At 42.5% G+C, this 17,546-nt stretch overlaps 1 protein-coding gene across 4 annotated transcripts in view; it reads left to right on the top strand.

Moving 5' to 3' along the window:
* Positions 1-17,546, top strand: part of STARD13 (StAR related lipid transfer domain containing 13) — a 208,462-nt gene that overhangs the window by 133,465 nt on the left and 57,451 nt on the right. Inside the window, exon 1 of one of the 4 annotated variants that reach the window (XM_081909311.1) lies at positions 10,521-10,915. The exons of the other annotated variants lie outside the window; for them this stretch is intronic. The gene's annotated coding sequence lies outside the window, so the exon portion shown is untranslated. Of the gene's footprint in view, positions 1-10,520; positions 10,916-17,546 lie in introns of those variants that run through there. 4 annotated transcript variants of the gene reach the window in all.

Raw genomic sequence — 17,546 nt, forward strand, 5'->3', positions numbered from 1 at the left:
CATTGTTCATTTCCCCAAGCTATTTTCTAAGTATCTTGTGTTATTCTGAGTGCCGTCTCGGAAATGTACCATGCTTATATACTTGGCATAAAATCTATGTGAGCAAAGTAGCAGCAATGCCAAGGCTGGTAAATAAGTTGCACACCTTCTGTGATGCCTTTTAGGAAGCAAATCCTTTGCCTTTCGCAGTATTTCAGTTTTTTTGGCACAATGGGAGGTGTGACAAGTCTTCTCACACCAGTGAAGTTTTCCATCTGGCATGAGCAAAATCTCTGGAGTCGTTAACCTCACAAGTTCAGATGGATAGGGCGACTTCTCAGAAGCATGAGATGAATTTACAAACAATGCATGTTCTAAACTTGATTATTTTTGTCTTATTGCATTCAGTACTTTTCAGATATATACATCTAGCAGTTTTACTCTGCAACCACGAAAGCAGGAATATTTCTTTAAGATTTTACCCTATTTGTATCCTTCCCTTCCTCTTTAAGATGGAAAGTGAATAGCAGTAAAAAAAATTAAAAAATGTGAAACAGGTATTGAGAAAATAGATTCCAATTTTATTTAAAATAATCTGCTTATCCTTGTGTATTTTCCTGCACATCACTTACCATTTCTTTTAAAATTTTAGGTTAAGATGAGCTTATTAGAAGGTATTACCTAGGCTTTGACTCGATGCATGATGTTAAATAAGTAACACAGCATAAGGAAGCAGTAGAGGCAGCTGGTGAGATATTTTGCTGGCAGGAATTGCCAGCTACCACTAAAGGGCACCAGAAGGAGGTGAGCAAAGTTCTCCCTCACTAGAAATTATTGGGAGGGCAGCAGCACAGAGGCAGAGACCACCACCTCAGCCTGTCAACATAGTGGAAGTGGGCAGTGGTTGAATGGCTAGCAGCCACTGTCATCAATCCCAGCAGTTTGCAGCAACAATATTTTTCGCTCCATAAAATGCACCTAGTTTTTAGAGGAGGAAAACAAGAAAAAAAAAATATTCTGAACGAAACAGTGGATGTATGATTTTTGTGGTTCATGCTGTGGCCACAGACATGTGATTTGACGGTGAGTTTGGGGTAGCCCAGTGCAAAAATCCTTAGAATCCATGTGTATTCGTGCTTTGTAACCACGTTTTTGCACCATTGCGGCCCCACGAAACAGCAGATGTGTGTGTGTTTTTGGTGCAGGCTGTAGCCATGGACATGCTATGCGATCTGATGGTGAATTTGGGGTGACCCAATGCAAAAATCCTGAGGATCTGCTTTTTACCCATAGGCAATTCGGCTCCAGGGACCACACATTCGTTCCATAAGATGCACAGACATTTCCCCTTACTTTTTAGGAAGAAAAAAGTGTGTCTTATGGAACAAAAAATACGGTACATACACTTCTTTGTTTTGTTGGAAATAGCTAAATAATTCTAACCACAACTAAGCTAACACAACCACAATATTTGAGGCAGGTCCGCACCCTAATCTGGGCTTGAACTATGGCACCTGAGAGTCACGCTCCCTGCAATTCCTTTGGGGGAACACATTGGCTGGATTGCCTAAACCCTAAGGTCATATCCTACGCCTATGACTTGTGACAACACCTCCACTTAGTTGACCAATTTAATGCCTTAGGCTGCTTTCTCCCCCATAAGGTCTCCTGCAACCTCTTTAGGAAGTGAATCATACTTAAACCATTCTTATAATCATATAGGTAATATTGGGCTGGAGTGTTTCCCAGACCCATAAGCTGTTAGCCTGCCTGACAACAGGTCGCTGCAACTGGCTGGCAGTATAACACCTGTGGCTTGGTATACTACGGAAAGTCTGTTTGTTTTGCTACTCCTTGGCCAATGGAACAGTGAGCTATGCTTGCCGAAGTTCAAGCTCCAGCTGCTTGTCTCTTCATGTTCCTGTTTAAAATGTCATGCAGTTACATAATGTGTGAAAAAGGAATTTGATACATAATGTTTGGAAGTTCCATTGCATAAGCACAGAACAAAAACACTCTATTACTTTGCCCTTCCTTTTTTAAAAGAAGGGTTTTGGGGTGGTGTTTTTGATGGTGTGTGTGTTTTGTTTTTGTTTTGTTTTTTGGTGCAGTATAGATACCCATTAACCCATAAACAGTTGGTGTATTTCTCTCCCTCTCCATATAACAAGTCTGCTTTAATTTGTAAGGCAATTGTTCTTTTGTTGTGCTTTGGGTTCTGAAAACGCTGGGTGAGCAAGAATGCAAGCTCTAGATGGCCTCTAGTGGACTGCTTGCGGAACTGTAGGAATCTTTGTTTAACCAGCAGTCATTTCTCCAACTGCTTCTCAGGTGTGGTTGCGCAGATACTTTGGCTTCAGCTAATATTGTATCATGTGGATAATTTTCTTTGCGTTGCTGTTACTGAGTAAAAGAGAGCATCTTCTGATGCCCTAGGCGTCATCCTTTATGCATTGCTGAGGAAGATTAAAGTCTGTGGCTGGGTTTAGCTAAATTAAACAGAACTGCGCCCCCACCTTTACAAGCACCACTCAAAGGAAGGTGACCATCACTGCCAACAGCTGCCCTCTGGCATAGCTGTTGCCCTCCTTTCTAGGACTGGGGAGGAGGTTGGTTATAGCCTGATTATTTTGTACCATTGGCTCAACAGGCCAAGTCAAAGGTGGACAGCTCCCATCATCTCTGATTATTGGTTTTGCTGGCTGGGAGTTTAGTTCAACAGTATCTGAAGAGCCATAGGTTCCCCAGCACTGGGAGACATTGTTTCCTAGAGGTGGGCAGAAGGTATGATAGGATAATATTGGTAGATCTTGGGATAATTTACAATAGATTATCAAGACTTCCTGACTGTCAAATATTTGGTTTATTCACACATATGCAAGTAGAGCTTAATCCAGGTATGGCCAAACTTGGCCCTCCAGATGTTTTGGGACTACAGTTCCTATCATCCCTGACCACTGGTCCTGTTAGCTAGGGATGATGGGAGTTGTTGTCCCAAAACATCTGGAGGGCCAAGTTTGGCCATGCCTGGCTTAAGTGGAAGTGAACCACATGTGCAATCCTACCAAGCAGTAGATTTGCTATCCCACAGCAGATTCCTAGAGAGAAATAGGTTTCTCTCTGGGAATCTGGTGTCAGTGGTGCCATCGGATCAGGGCTTTAGTGCCGAAGCCTAGACGCTCACTCACCAGAATGAGCAGGAAGGCCCCACAAATCCGAACAGGGCTGCTTAGCCTATTCTTCTGCAAGAGAATGCACCCTGCCTATCCATGGGTAGTCTCTCAGAAACATGCCCCAAACTCCGCAAGCCACACAAATCAAACAAGAAGGGCAGAACAGGGTTGGCATTCACTCTTAGACTACCTTCCAGGGACCACATGCCAGCAGTGGATGTTGCCACCCCACACTTTCTCACATGCACTTTCTCACACACACGGGGGAGGGGCATGGAAACAGGCACACAGCGTGCACACATGCACACGCCAGCTGTGCAGTTCAGCTGAGGAAGAGGGTTATCTCTGCTTCTCCACTCATCAAATTATCTGATGACCAGGGACTGAGTGATTTCAATCCCCGGCAGTGCCCTGAGCTCCACCTACCCCAGCAAAATGTTTTAACTTTTCCCACTCTTTTTGCCTCTGCCACCAAAATTGATAGGGGTTTGGAGGTAGAAAAATTCCTTAAGGAGCTGGATCAGACATTGTAACTTACCCACCTCTGAGGTAGGGCTGTGGCTCTAAAGGGTGTTCCTTCTCCTTCCCTAAACCTGAGGGGCTGTACCACCCGAGTTACACATACATTATCAGAGTGTAATGGCAGCTGCTGCCATGATCGTTCACACACTGCTTGTGGTAATGCTTGGTGGAAGCAGATGGCATGGGCAGAGCAGATGGCACAGTCTCCTGTTTCTCCCACATTGCCCCAGCCTGGATCAGGCAACATTGGCATGGGAAGTAACCGCTTTGTTGGCTGTTAGGCTTTCATCCCCTCCTTGCAAAATGCATAATAGAGGGAAAATGGGAAAGTCACTGAAGGAGGAATAGAATCAATAGATTATTGTGCATAGTATGTGTACTTTGGTTTGATGAAGCAACGCTTTTCAGGTAATAACATGAATAGTGAAAGAAAAGCAAATATTAATTCCCTAGGCCGGTAAAAGATCAAAGAGAGACCTAATTCTGCAAAAGCACAGTGACCTTTGTCTTTCTATAATAAAGCACACTGTGGCTGTATGCATAGTGAAACACATTCTGCAGCTATAAAATAAATAATTTCCAAGTTCATTTCTCCTTTGTTAGTACAAGCCTAGAAGTCACATTTATAGCACATGGAAGCTGGGAGCTGTAGTTTACCCCTGACAAAGCTAAAATTCCCAGCACGTTTAACAAACTGCCATTTGCAGGATTCTTAAGGAGAAGCCATATGATTTAAACATGTTTTAAAAGTATGGTATGGATATGCTATTGTCATGAGCCACATGCAAGTGGTGCCTACTCATACACATACATCAAGCTTTCTATTTTATTTAATAGTTTCTATTTGTGTATTTCAGAACTGAGGTCTTTGTCCTATTCCAGCATCTCCACTGTAAGCACATATAACTCCAATAATGTCTACAGTACTGGTATTCAAACCCCTGGCCAGATCCTGCAAGCGAAAGCTATGTGTGCAGTAAGTTCTGCATATGTTTAGCCTTGCTGGATTTGCCACTGTGTAGATTCGGTGTTATCCGTGTGAATTGTGGGGAGCTGTGGACCCTGGGGTCTCTCCCAAACCTCTATGATGATGTGGATATCTTGCTTTTATCATCTACGTGCCCTTGGTAATGAGGGCCAGTTTAAAACATTGTAGAGGGTTCTAATTCATGCAGGAAATCAGCATGAATAGAGGAGCTTCCCAGATTCAGACCAGAAGGGATTGGCAGCGTGCCTTTGCTCCCTCTTGTGAGCTTGCACGCAAGTGAATTGAACACTGAAATAGGGCTTGTCGTACTCTAAAATGCTCTTTCCCTCTTTGTATTGAGGCGCCTGCAAAATTCATTTCAAAGCTCAACAAAGGGTGATACTCAACTAAGCTTAACTCAAAGTAGACCTACTGAAATTAATGGACCTAACTTAGTCATGTTCATTAATTTCAGTGGTCTACTTTGACAGTAGAGCAGTCTCCCTTGGGAGGTTGTGGACTCTCCTTCCTTGGAGGCTTTTAAGCAGAGGTTGGATGGCCTGTTGTCATGGATGCTTTAGATGAGATTTCTGCATTGCAAGGGGTTGGAAAAGATGAGCCTTGAGTCCCTTTCAACTCTAAGATTCTGAGATTCTATTTAGTTGAATACCACCCAGCGTCTTCAGCAGTCCTTCTGCCTTCAGCATTTTAGCATAACAGAACTGGGGAAGCATTTTTGCTGTGATTCTAGATCAGGGAATAGGCCTGGAATTGTTTCCCCTTCATAGGAACTGTGTGGTTATTTTTCCGTCAGCCAGTTCTTTGCTGTGAATGAGGCATCGCATCCCCTTGGAAGAACTGTTACAGCCACTGCACTTAAAACCTGAAGCATGAACTTCTTGCACATGGGCCTCAGCAGGAGAACCGCGACTAGCACTGGATGGAGCGTTAATTTCTCAGAATTGCACTGCTCGTGATAACATAAAGCTTGCACGCTGTATAATGGACATTGTTTTCTACAGGGCCTCATGAAAGGCAAGAAGGGTATTTGGGTTACTTTACTTGCTTGTATGGTTTCGTGGCTCTGGCTTCCCTCTGCTTTTCGCTGCTAAATCACATTAAGAGAAGCAAGAATGGGTGTGGGATCTTTAACAACTCCACGTACTTCTGCCTTGCAAAGAAGTTGAACTTTTTCCACTTCAGCACAAGGTTTAGCATAAGAAGGAGGCTAAATCACAGTTCCAACAAAAGCTGGCAATTATTCTTGAGGGTGAACATATAGGACATGTTTGCCATTGGCCTCTTTCAAACTACCATACAGTGGGAATATTTAGCATAGCTGTCAAGTGTCCCTTATTTGAAGGGACAGTCCCTTATACCAGCGCCATGTCCTGCTGCTGTCCCTTATTGATGGATGTCCCTTAAATGATCTCCCTGAAATTTCAAAGGAAGCAGCTCCTCTCCCTCCCTCCCTCCCTGCTGGCCAGGGAGGAGGGAGGCTCCAGCTGTGTTGCTTGGCTGTGTTGCTCACCCAATAAGAAGTCTAAGAACAACTGGGGGGTGGAGCTTGCATGCCTTGTGTGTGGCTAGTTAATGCAAGCTGAGGGGGGTTTTGTTGCACGTGCTGCTGCAAACTTTGCAGTGCAAAGCCAGGCCGGGGAGCCATCTTAAGTTGAGGCTGCATAGGCCTTGTGGTGCATGTAATTCAGATACTATTCAGTTGAACCTCTGGTCACAAAGTTGGTTGGACAGTGTTCTCGAAGCTACCAGCATGAGTTTGACCAGACTGCAGGAGGACAGGAAGACTGGAATGCCTGGAACAGGTGAGGCTGCAAGTCCCTTATTTTGGCTGCCGGTCCCTTATTTTCAAGGCTGCCGGTCCCTTATTTTCAAATCTGTAAGTTGACAGCTATGTATTTAGCTATGTATTAATACCATGAAGATAAGTGAAACAAAGTTTGTCTGTCTTTACTGAAGCCAGAGTCAGAGACATGCAGCTCCACACATCCATCAGTCTGCTGCACATGGAAGAATGACCACCTCATATTCACAGGGAGAAGTGTTTGTCTTGAAATAGCCTCTGTAGCAAAATATCCTCTCCAAATTTTACCAAGATACCATGTCTTAAGATTATCAGCCAGGGAAGATTTCACGTTCATGTCCCATGCAGGTTCTGGAATTTTATATTTCATGAGGTAGCATCTGCTACACAGTTTGGAAAATAGCTGAGTTTCCCACCATGTAAATAAGGTGTTTTGCAAGCTGAAGAATAAGCGATTTGGTGGATAGCAAACTAGTAGTAGAGCTCTGTGCTGTAATAATTCCTTCTGACTGGTTACACCAGCTGGAGAATTAGAAATCTAGATGAGCAACCCATTAACAGGCCTTTTCAGTGATGGCTCACAACTTGTAGAATATTCTCCCCAAGGAAGCTACTTTAAGGTGCCAGGGGGAAAAGTTTCATTTCAGCCAGGCTTTTCGCCTTTAGCTTAGAAAGTTTTAGATATCATGACCTTCTTTAGTGGGTGGGATATGTTAGCTAACATTTTGTGTATGTGATTGGGGGGGAGGGGCTTTTATTCCATTTTTGTTTTATGTTAGTTTAAATTTATGTATTATATTGTAAGTCATTGTGAGTTTACTTTTTGTAAATGAAAAAAGCAACCAATACGTGTAATTAGTAATAAGAAATCTGTGCCGCTTGAAGCATCACAATCCTGTGTTTATAAAGCACTTTGTATCCTAAAAGTAATTAATAAGTTATTAATAATTCAAGCAGCATCTGAGAACCAAGCAAAACTCTCTCTGGAAACTCCCATCCCTGCCTAGTCCAGACTTAGCACCAATGAATCACATTTTAAATCCATATGCTTGGCTTAAAAAATTAATTCCATTTGCCCATAAAGATGTATACAGGACCAGCCTTAAATAACCTGATGCCCTCCTGATGTTCGGAGACTATAGATTCTTTTGGCACTTGGAGGGTAGCAAATTGATGAAGGCTGCCCTGGATCACAATTCAGGCTTTTTCAGTATCTGGCTTGTTGCCCGTTAATAATTGTCACAAGGCCGGTCACGGGTTCAATGTTGTATCAAAATAAAGTTGTTCTGCAACAAGTCGTCTTGCTGAATAAAACACTGGGCTGCACCTTACATCATTGCTTAGGGCTGTTTTCCAAGTTACTTTTCTGCATTGCGTACGGTTAAAACACATGTGAGAAGGCATCCAGAAAATGGGTATGCTTGTTTGTAAAGAGAGAATTGTCTGAGTCTGAAAATATGTGTTTGGCATACGAACTGCCTTATACCAACTCAAGACTGTTTTTGTGTATAGCCCAATATCTGAGAGGCAGCACCCTACCGTTTTCCTAGCCGTGCTGGTGAGACCTTATAACTGGAGGTTCGAGGGACTGAACTCAGTTGGATGCGAAGCATGTGCTGTACCTCACAACTGCGGCATGCACCTCCAACATGCTACGTACTTGTGTCTGATTCTTCATGGAAGAGATCATAGTTCAGGGTTACCAAATTGTCTTGCATGTACAGTGGTACCTCGGGTTACATACACTTCAGGTTACATACGCTTCAGGTTACAGACTCCGCTAACCTAGAAATAGTACCTCGGGTTAAGAACTTTGCTTCAGGATGAGAACAGAAATCGTTCTCCGGTGGCACGGCAGCAGCGGGAGGCCCCATTAGCTAAAGTGGTGCTTCAGGTTAAGAACAGTTTCAGGTTAAGAATGGACCTCCATAACGAATTAAGTACTTAACCCGAGGTACCACTGTATAAGGTCCAATCCTAGTCATGTGCCCTACTTTACCCAGGTCAGCCTTATTGAAAGGCTATTTGAGGACAGTCCCACATTTGAAGGTCCATGTGGTTAAATTCCAGTTGAAAGCAAGGGCCTTGAGGGTTTCCATCAGTAGTTAGGACATCTAGAGGACATCAAGCAAATACAAAGGTCACCTGGGCACAGTCTTACCCACTATGACAATGTCTATGTCTATTTATATATAACATTTCAATTTAAATTATTGTAATTATTTTAAAGTTTCATCTATACTAGAGCAACTAGAGCAAGGTTTCCCAGACTTGGGTCTCCAGTTGTTTTTGGACTACCATTCCCATCATCCCTGACCACTGGTCCTGCTGGCTAGGGATGATGGGAATTGTAGTCCAAAAACAGCTGAAGACCCAAGTCTGGGAAACCCTCAACTAGTGTATGCACATGTTATGAAAATCTGTTCTCTTTACCAAAAAAGAAAGGAAGAGGGCAATGTATTCAGTGACCTCTCTAGTCCCTCTCAATTTAAGCACTAGAATCCGCAATGATAAGAATTTTGTGTAGCAGGTCTTAGGGGGCCAGGTCTTGATCCTTGGAAGACTGGGCTAGATGGATCAGTGTCGTCCCTATTTCCACATATTTCATCAGGATGGTTTGCAGAACAGTTTTGGAAAATAAACATCATGAGACAGCTTACTCAGCTATTTCCTGTGACTCCTACAGACTTTGTACAACTGTGATCGTAACAAAGGAAGTGATCTTCCAACTCAAGTGCTGGGAGACAAAGTAAATGTGGATTCAAATTAGTAGCAATTACTCTTACTATTTAATATAATTTATTTTCAGCTGTAGCACCTTTCCACAAACATTCAGGGTAGTTTACAATTAAAAAAATACAAAAAAATCTGGAAAAACTACAGAGCAAACTAAAATTGACTTTTAAAACTCTAAATAGGAGTGGTAGTATGTATGGCAGCTTAAAGGTTTTATCCTACAATATCCTACTGGAATAAACTATCTTCACTGTCCCTAAAAGCAAGTAGCACTAGAGCAGGCATCCCCAACCTTTGGCCCTCCAGATGTTTTGGACTATAATTCCCATCATCCCTGACCACTGGTCCTGTTAGCTAGGGATCATGGGAGTTGTAGGCCAAAACATCTGGAAGGCCGCAGGTTGGGGATGCCTGCACTTGATCCAGGTGGACCTCCCTTGAATGGCTGTTCCAGATCTTTGGCACCACAGCTGAAAAGGCCCTGTTTCAAATGCTCATCCAGCATGTTTTAACAGCAGGAGGAACTGAAGCAGGGTCTCCAAAGATGAGCAAAGTTGCCAAGCGTTTCTCAAGATGTTTTAGTCCTAGGCCATTAAAGGTCAAAACCAGTACCTTGAATTAAGTCCAAAAACAATCTGGAAAACCAGGGAAGCTGTATAAGATTGCTGTACTGTGATATGATCAATTGGCTCTGGTCAGAACTCTGGCAACTGTGTTTTGAACCAATTGAAGTTTCCAGAGCGTCTTCAAGGGCACTCTCACACTTCACATGTGTCGAATCTAGCAGTGGCTTAATGACTGAGACAAAGACCGATTTCTATTTTAAAAAGGTGTCATTGGCATCTAAGACAAAGAGGGTGAAAAGCACTCCTAGCAACCACTGCCACTTTGCAGGGTCAGATCGCAAGAGCATTTCCAAACTGATAACCAGCTGCCCATAGGAATGCAGGTTGCATTCGCCAGAATAGTACCCCCATCTTGTGTGAATTAAGCTTCAGTTTGTTCACCGTCATGGCGTCAACCAATGCCAAAATGCAAGCAGTTTAGGACTTCCCCGGCTTCACCGGGATTAGAAGACAGAAATGAGAGGTAGAGCTGAATGTGATTTGCATAGTGACCTAGACCGCTGGTGGTATGCATTTTTTAAAGGACCTCTTGGTATAAACTGCGCAGTGTGTTTTGCCTCACACTGGCATTATGATAGAGAAGTATTGTATTACATTGACATAGCTCTTCGGGCTTGAAGGTCACAGCTCTCTTGTCATGACTTCTCCGTATTATTGATTTGACTGCGCGGTTGACTTTCATGTGCACCTCATTAAGATGAGTAATTGTTTTCCAAGTTGCAAGTGGAGGTGCAGGTCTCTTCATGGTATAATTGCATGATTTACCCTGAGCAGCCAGTGGTAAGAGAAATGTTTTACAGAAGATCCAGCTGTGAGTTTTCATTTCTTCAGGAACGGGAGGCGGGACTAGAAACCAACCGAAAGCCAGGCAGGGCATTGATCAGACCAGAAATGATGTAGAGAGCACACACAGCCCTGCAGACAGCCTCGTGGAAATATTAACTGGCAGAGATAACCAAGAGGAAATGCTCAGTGGCAGAGTGAAACCATCTGTCAGATTCCGAACAGTTCTTCTCAATAAGCAGAAAATGAAATCGAGAAGGGATTGTGTTTAACAGAACAGCGGAGCCTTAGGATATTTGTACACAAAGTAAGTTTTCATCCTCCAGTAATTATGTGTTTATTAGTACGATAACTAATGCCATTTGAAGTGCTCTTCAGTTTGGAAAGGGGGGAAAATGAGCTTATCTTCTCTGTACTTCCTCTGTACTTTAAAGGTTTTAAATATATGTTAGACATGCGACCAAGTTTATCGTGAAGTTGCTTATTTAAAACAATTGGCAAACAAGCTTTTGAATTGCTCATAGTGCATGTTGTAGAGTGGTTTTGATGATCTTGTTTGAGAGGCACCTTCTCTGTGGTAAAGACTTATTTTAGAATCAGTCATACTGGCAGTACTGATTAGGAGCACGCCTGGTATATAAGTAATGAAAGGGGAGTATATAATCTGTCTTTGGGGGGTTGAGAAAAATTGTATGCTTATCCCATATTTATCCTGAGATAAGCAAGAAGAAACTACAAACAGTATATCAAAATAAATCCTATCCTTTCTGAGATTATTGATAATATGGGCATTAAGAAGAATGTCTCTAGTGAGTTTTGAAAAGAATAAATGTATGTGGTCCAAAAGTATCTTCAAAGTTTATGTGCATCCAGTCTTCGAAAGACCTCATGCTTTTCTATATTTTACTTATTTAAAATATTTTATTTTGCATTTCAACAAGGTTTTCAAGGTGATTGTTTTTATATTTTCATAAGTGAAACTGTGACATGCCAATTGCAAGAACTGTGTACCAATTTATTCAGGGGTCTTGGTGGGTGCCAGCCACCTAATTTCTAATGGCTTGAGATGAGGGTGATAATAAGAAGCAGAAGGTGCTTGCAATTACCTTATGAAAGACCTTAGAAATTGGTTTTATTTGGCACCAAACAATCCTGCTACAGTTTTGCACAGCAATGACACTTTTGTTGCGGTAGGTTTCATGCTCTCGGCCAGAAGTGTAAGCTTTAGCTGTAAACTCTCCTTTTTTTATAAAAACAACAGCACACACACACTCTCAATGTTATGGCCCAATATGGATGACAAAACATTGTAGCATGTGTGGGAAAATGGCTGCAGTCCAATGTCTGGAATCATTTATCTTCTGGTAGAGTTTGGAAGATGACTGTTTTATGCATTTTACAGAACTCCCCGCTGATTGATGTCCTTTGCTTAGGGGGGAGGATGCCCTGTTGTTGCGAACAGGGATGAATGGGGTGGAGGGGGAGTATCACCCTCTTGGTACTATTTAACTATCAAACAATAATAGTAGCAGCAGCAGAGTGGGTTGCATCCTGTCCAGTGTCCCTGATGCACTTCTTTTTTAAAGCTTTTGGCACATTTATGTTTAGTTTTTGACAGTCGCATAGATCTATCTGATCACTTCTTAAACACAAAACCCTTCTCTTTTTCAGCTTTGGGAACTGCTGAGCCAAGGACAGGGGTTCCTATCTTTTTCACTTAAAGGGTTTCCCTAGAATTGCTGCTGATTTTATTGTCGAGATTGGTGGGGAACAGAAACGATGGTGCGTTCGTGCAGTTTGTGTTCGCTGTGTCTTAGCACTTGTCCTTTGCCCGCCAAGACATTTCCATTCATTTTGCCAGGATTTAGTAAAGAGGTTGCATCGTAATGTGGTTGCCACACATCTAAATCCCATGATAGTTTGGCCGTGTGTTACATGCAGTCCTTAAAATTACTAGAGTTTATATGTGTGGTGGTGTTGTTTTTAATGGTTCGGCAGGGGCTTTAGGTTTTTGACACATTAGTTTTACTCAAGAGGAGTCTAAGGCTGACTACACACTATACTCTGTGTGCAGAACACGCCCACTTCTGGTTTGGGAAGTGGCGTACAAACGTTGGCCACAAAAATCTTATCTTGTGGCTATCTTGAGGTCTATCTACCTTTGTTGTTTCTTAGGAAATGATGTGTTTTGATGCTTTTCACCTTCAGTCCTAATTGAGACAAAGGACAACCTGCAAGCCCAAGAAAGCAGGCTGATATTGCCAATTTCTCTATCTTCCTGTCAGCATGCTTTTGATACTGTGCACGCCTCAAAATCATTTGTTCCCTTCTCCTAGCCCCCTCACTTGGCTATCCGTGTCATACATTGAAACTGATATTTGCTGTACGCCACCTATTTCCTCCAATCTTGACTTTGACGTCATTGGCATCAGATTGCAGGCTGGTGAATGAATGGGCCCTGTGTGGTACATGCATATGTGTTTGCTAATTACATGGGCTGTTTCTGTATTCAGAGCCCCCTTTCCAAGACAAAAGGTTGGATTGATTTATTTTCCATTTTTGACTGGAAGTCACTTCATGGGAAAGCCACTAAAAAGAGAAGCTACAAAGGGCATTTTGCACAGATAAGTTAGCAAGGCAGAAATGCAAGGAAAAGAGGAATAATGGAACATTGCTTTGCTCCATCCTAGATTGTTGTCATTGAGGCTTTTCAGACGGGAAAGAGAATCTCACCACATACAAACCCCATCTGTTTGTTTCTTCAAGAAGGTTCTCCTAACTATAATACTTTGTTCGCCTTTCACATATTTCCGCTGCTCTGGAAAAGAAGCTGCAGCTATCTCAAGTAGAATTAGCCCACAACTATTTTATTTTAATCCTAGGTTGCTAAGCAGAAGTGCACAGGCTTTGGGTCCTTCTAGCATTTCTTATCAGGTGAACAATTATCAAGCAAAGGCTGGAATGTTATTTTAAAATATTGTAAGCTGTAACTGTAATGTAAACTTTTTAGTCATATGCAATCTTCCATTTAATCATTTCCGGTGTGAAAGACAGAACTCTGGCAAAGACATCTCATAAAGTTTGCCCCTACGTATCTTAGGGCTATACATTTTTTCCACTGGACTTTTATTTTTTACATTAACTTGTAAAGAAGGCTGATCGCCGAAGAATTGATGCTTTTGAATTCTGGTGCTGGAGGAGACTCTTGAGAGTCCCATGGACTGCAAGAAGATCAAACCTATCCATTCTTGAGGAAATCAGCCCTGAGTGCTCACTGGCAGGACGGATCGTGAAGCTGAGGCTCCAATACTTTGGCCACCTCGTGAGAAGAGAAGACTCCCTGGAAAAGACCCTGATGTTGGGAAAGATGAAGGGCACAAGGAGAAGGGGACGACAGAGGACGAGATGGTTGGACAGTGTTCTCAAAGCTACCAGCATGAGTTTGACAAAACTGTGGAAGGCAGTGGAAGACAGGAGTGCCTGTCGTGCTCTGGTCCATGGGGTCACAAAGAGTCGGACACAACTAAACGACTAAGCAACAACAACAAACTTGTAAATTTAATTCCATAAAAGAGATCGTCCCTGTTGACCCTATGAAATGTCAAGTAAAGTTGATATACCAATCTTTAGTAGTTGAAATAAGCTGACGAGTAGTGAAAAAAACACGCAGTGGATCACATTGCTACATCCTCCCCATTAACCCCAAGCAGCGAGAAGTTTCAGGGTCAGTGCTTACCTGAGTCTGACTTCCTTTTGAAGGAGAGAAGCCTGGAGACTTATAGTGATTTTCAATATTTGGATGTATTTTCAAAAATATAAGCTGAGTGTAGATGGATACATATACCTTAAGCATTTTATAGGTAGCAAGACAATTACTTTGGTGAAGACCACCCCAGAGAAACAGCTTGGCATCCCTAAAGGTGTCTCTCCCCACTTCAACTCTCAGTTCAGCTATCTCTGCCCCTTTGTGTGTCCCTGTCTTCTTATTCTAATTTCTTTGTAACAATATATAGTGTATGTATAGCCGAGCACCTCAGTATAATGATCTGAAGTGGCTAGTTTCCACGTCCAGATTTATTCTATAAGGGCTTAATAGGTTGCTGTCATTCATTTAAGGGAATCTTAAGGACCTGGAATAGCTTTCTGGAAGTCTGGAGGCCCTCCGAGTCCAGACATTCAGGTACAACTTCCGTCATGCCTGGACCTGGGCCATGTTTGCTAGGGAGTCATAGTCCAGCAACAGCTGGTGGTCTGACGGTCCTCTACTCCTGATCTAACATTGCTAACTCTGATTGGTGGCAGCTGTCAGATGTTCTCAGGCAGAGATCTTCTCCCCAGCTCTATGACTTGGACCTTTTACATACCAGGCATCTGCTCTCTCTCTCTCTCAGAGTTGTGGCTCATCCCCATCGTTCCCTGAGTGATGCTCAAAGATGTATACACTTGAAATTGTATTGTCCAGATAGGCAGCAACACAACAGATGATCTCTTTAGCTCAATCTAGGTCTCTGAATATACAGTATGCCGTTCTATAAGGAAATTGCATGAATTATTCATTTTGACAAACAGATGTTTTCATGAGTAGGCTCTCTTGGGAATCGCACCGGTGTATATAAAATGTTATAACTAGCTCTTGTGGGAAAGGGAAAGGGAAGCAGTTTTTTATGTCTGGTATGGAGAACACTTGTTTGGAACATAGCCTTCTATAGCCTTCATCCTAGTTGTTTCTTGGATGAAGAATAGTGAAGTCAGTCCACTACCTTTTAAATGGTTTACAAATTTCTATAAAAGACCAGATCAGTATTTTGTAGAAATATCTTGGCAACCCTACCACCCTTTTAGTTGACTCAGCCAACAGCCGCTCATTGTACTTCTTTAAGCTTCCTGGCAACACTGCCCTACAGAACCATAGATTTTTGGGGGTTCATAATGATATGGATGAGCTCAGTAAGTCTGACTATAAAATCTGGAGCAAGTCCCCTCCTCACTATAGCTAAACCTATTAACCATTTATACCAGAGTAATTTGAGATTGCTCAGTGTTTGAAGATCACAGGCTAAGACTGCAGTCTTACGTATTACTTGCACACAATATGTTTTTGTGGCACTCATTTCAGCTGCCCGCGCAGCAAAATTCTAAGCATGTTCTCTCAGAAACAAATTCCCCTATGTTCAGTGAGTATACTTCCTACTAACTGTTTGGGGTTGTTGCCTTTAAGCTTAAGCCCATAGGTCTAGCCCTAAGCTGCTTTTCCGTGTGTCATGTTCCAAGTTATTTCAAGTGGACTGTTCCACAATGCAGGCATATCCCATCATTGTTGGTCCCAATCAAGATAATGTTAGTCATCTCTTAAGTCCCACTGAAAGCAATGGGACCTGGAATTAGTTTGATGGTGAGAATTGTGCCAATCCTTGGGGGGTGGGCCTTGCACACATTATTTTATACATACACTGAGGAGGTGTATAGATGCAATCCTCACCATGTAGAGTGAATCTTTTTTCAAGTGAGTTTCTGAATGTCTTCTTGGCTTTACACAAGTCCTCTATGTTGCTCCTCATCTTGCCTCTCTCCCACTTTTCCTAGCTAGTATACCCAATGTATGCATGCCTTTTTCACTTTCCCCTCCCTGCTGTCTGATGGGCTGTCGGTTGCCCACTCCTGCCTTACTATAGATTACAGACCAGCTGACTCTCCCACTTCAGGTGAGAAAAGACTCCAGATTTTGGGACTGATACCCCTTTCGCTTGCTTTGAAATCTAATGTCCAGCTGCCTTTGTTCTTCTCAGTTCCACCTTCATTTGGTTTCCCCAAACAATATTGTTGACAATTCATGTGATCCAAAGCTGGCAAGGGCAGCAAAACGATTTGCTTTGATCTACCAACGCAAGAGCTATGTTTGCAAGATCAAAGTCAACTGCTTTGCTACGCCACTCAAGTCCTGGGCAATCCAATAAGCACTTTGCAAAACAGCTAAATACATTTAACACAATAATGTACTTTTTAACCCGCAGAATTCCTTACTCATTCATCACATCCGAGATTTGGGTTAGAGGGATGGCATCCATGCAGACTTGAGTTCGGGCCGCTCTCTTTGCATATTCTGAATGATGTCAGAATAATCCTTAGAAATATGAAACATTCCAAACATTTGAAATTTTAGAACTATTGCAGTGATTAGCAAATCCATCAGAGGTTTTATGCCACGAGACACCAGTCATTCATGGCACCCTTCCCTGCTCATCTGAGTAGTAGTAGTCCCCTAGCAAACAGCCAAGAAGCAACAGTCTACCTAGGCATTCTTCCAAGGCAGAGAGAGACACACAGAGAGAGAACCGACAGCATTTTCAACAATCTGGAATGCCTCTCCTAGCTTTTCAGAGCAGGTACCAAGATAGCACCACGTTATTGATGTCAGGGAGACCCAGAGTGGTGAAGTGGTTAGAGATCTAGACTGGAACTTGGGAGACCAGGGTTCAAATCTCCACTCAGACATAACGTTCCGTCTCTCAGCCTAAACTACCTTATAGAGCTGTTGTGAGGATAATGTGAGGAAGAGGGGAAATAAATGCAAATTCAAGGAAGAGGAAGAGGGAAAGAGGAAGTAAGACAGGAAGGACACAGGCAGGAAGAGTGAAAGGGTGGGCAAGTGGTCATTAAAAATGCATATATTAAATGAAAGTTTGTTTTACGCAGAGGGACGTAATACCCAGAATACACACACGCGGACATTTCTTGGAAATTAAATATAATAGTGTTTTCTTAAGAACATTTAGCTGAATTATAAGAATTGTCGTCAGGGGACAAAACCCACATTCATTCCATTGTATGCCTTGGGCTTGGACTTGTGTATCCCCTATGTGGAATGTTTGGTATTTGGTGCTTTGTTTTTGTGGATGGCATTAGTGGGGAAAGGTTGTCTAAAAAAGCAACTCAGGGGG

This window comes from Podarcis melisellensis, assembly GCF_964234715.1.
Source record: "Podarcis melisellensis genome assembly, chromosome: 4".
NCBI lineage: Eukaryota > Metazoa > Chordata > Lepidosauria > Squamata > Lacertidae > Podarcis > Podarcis melisellensis.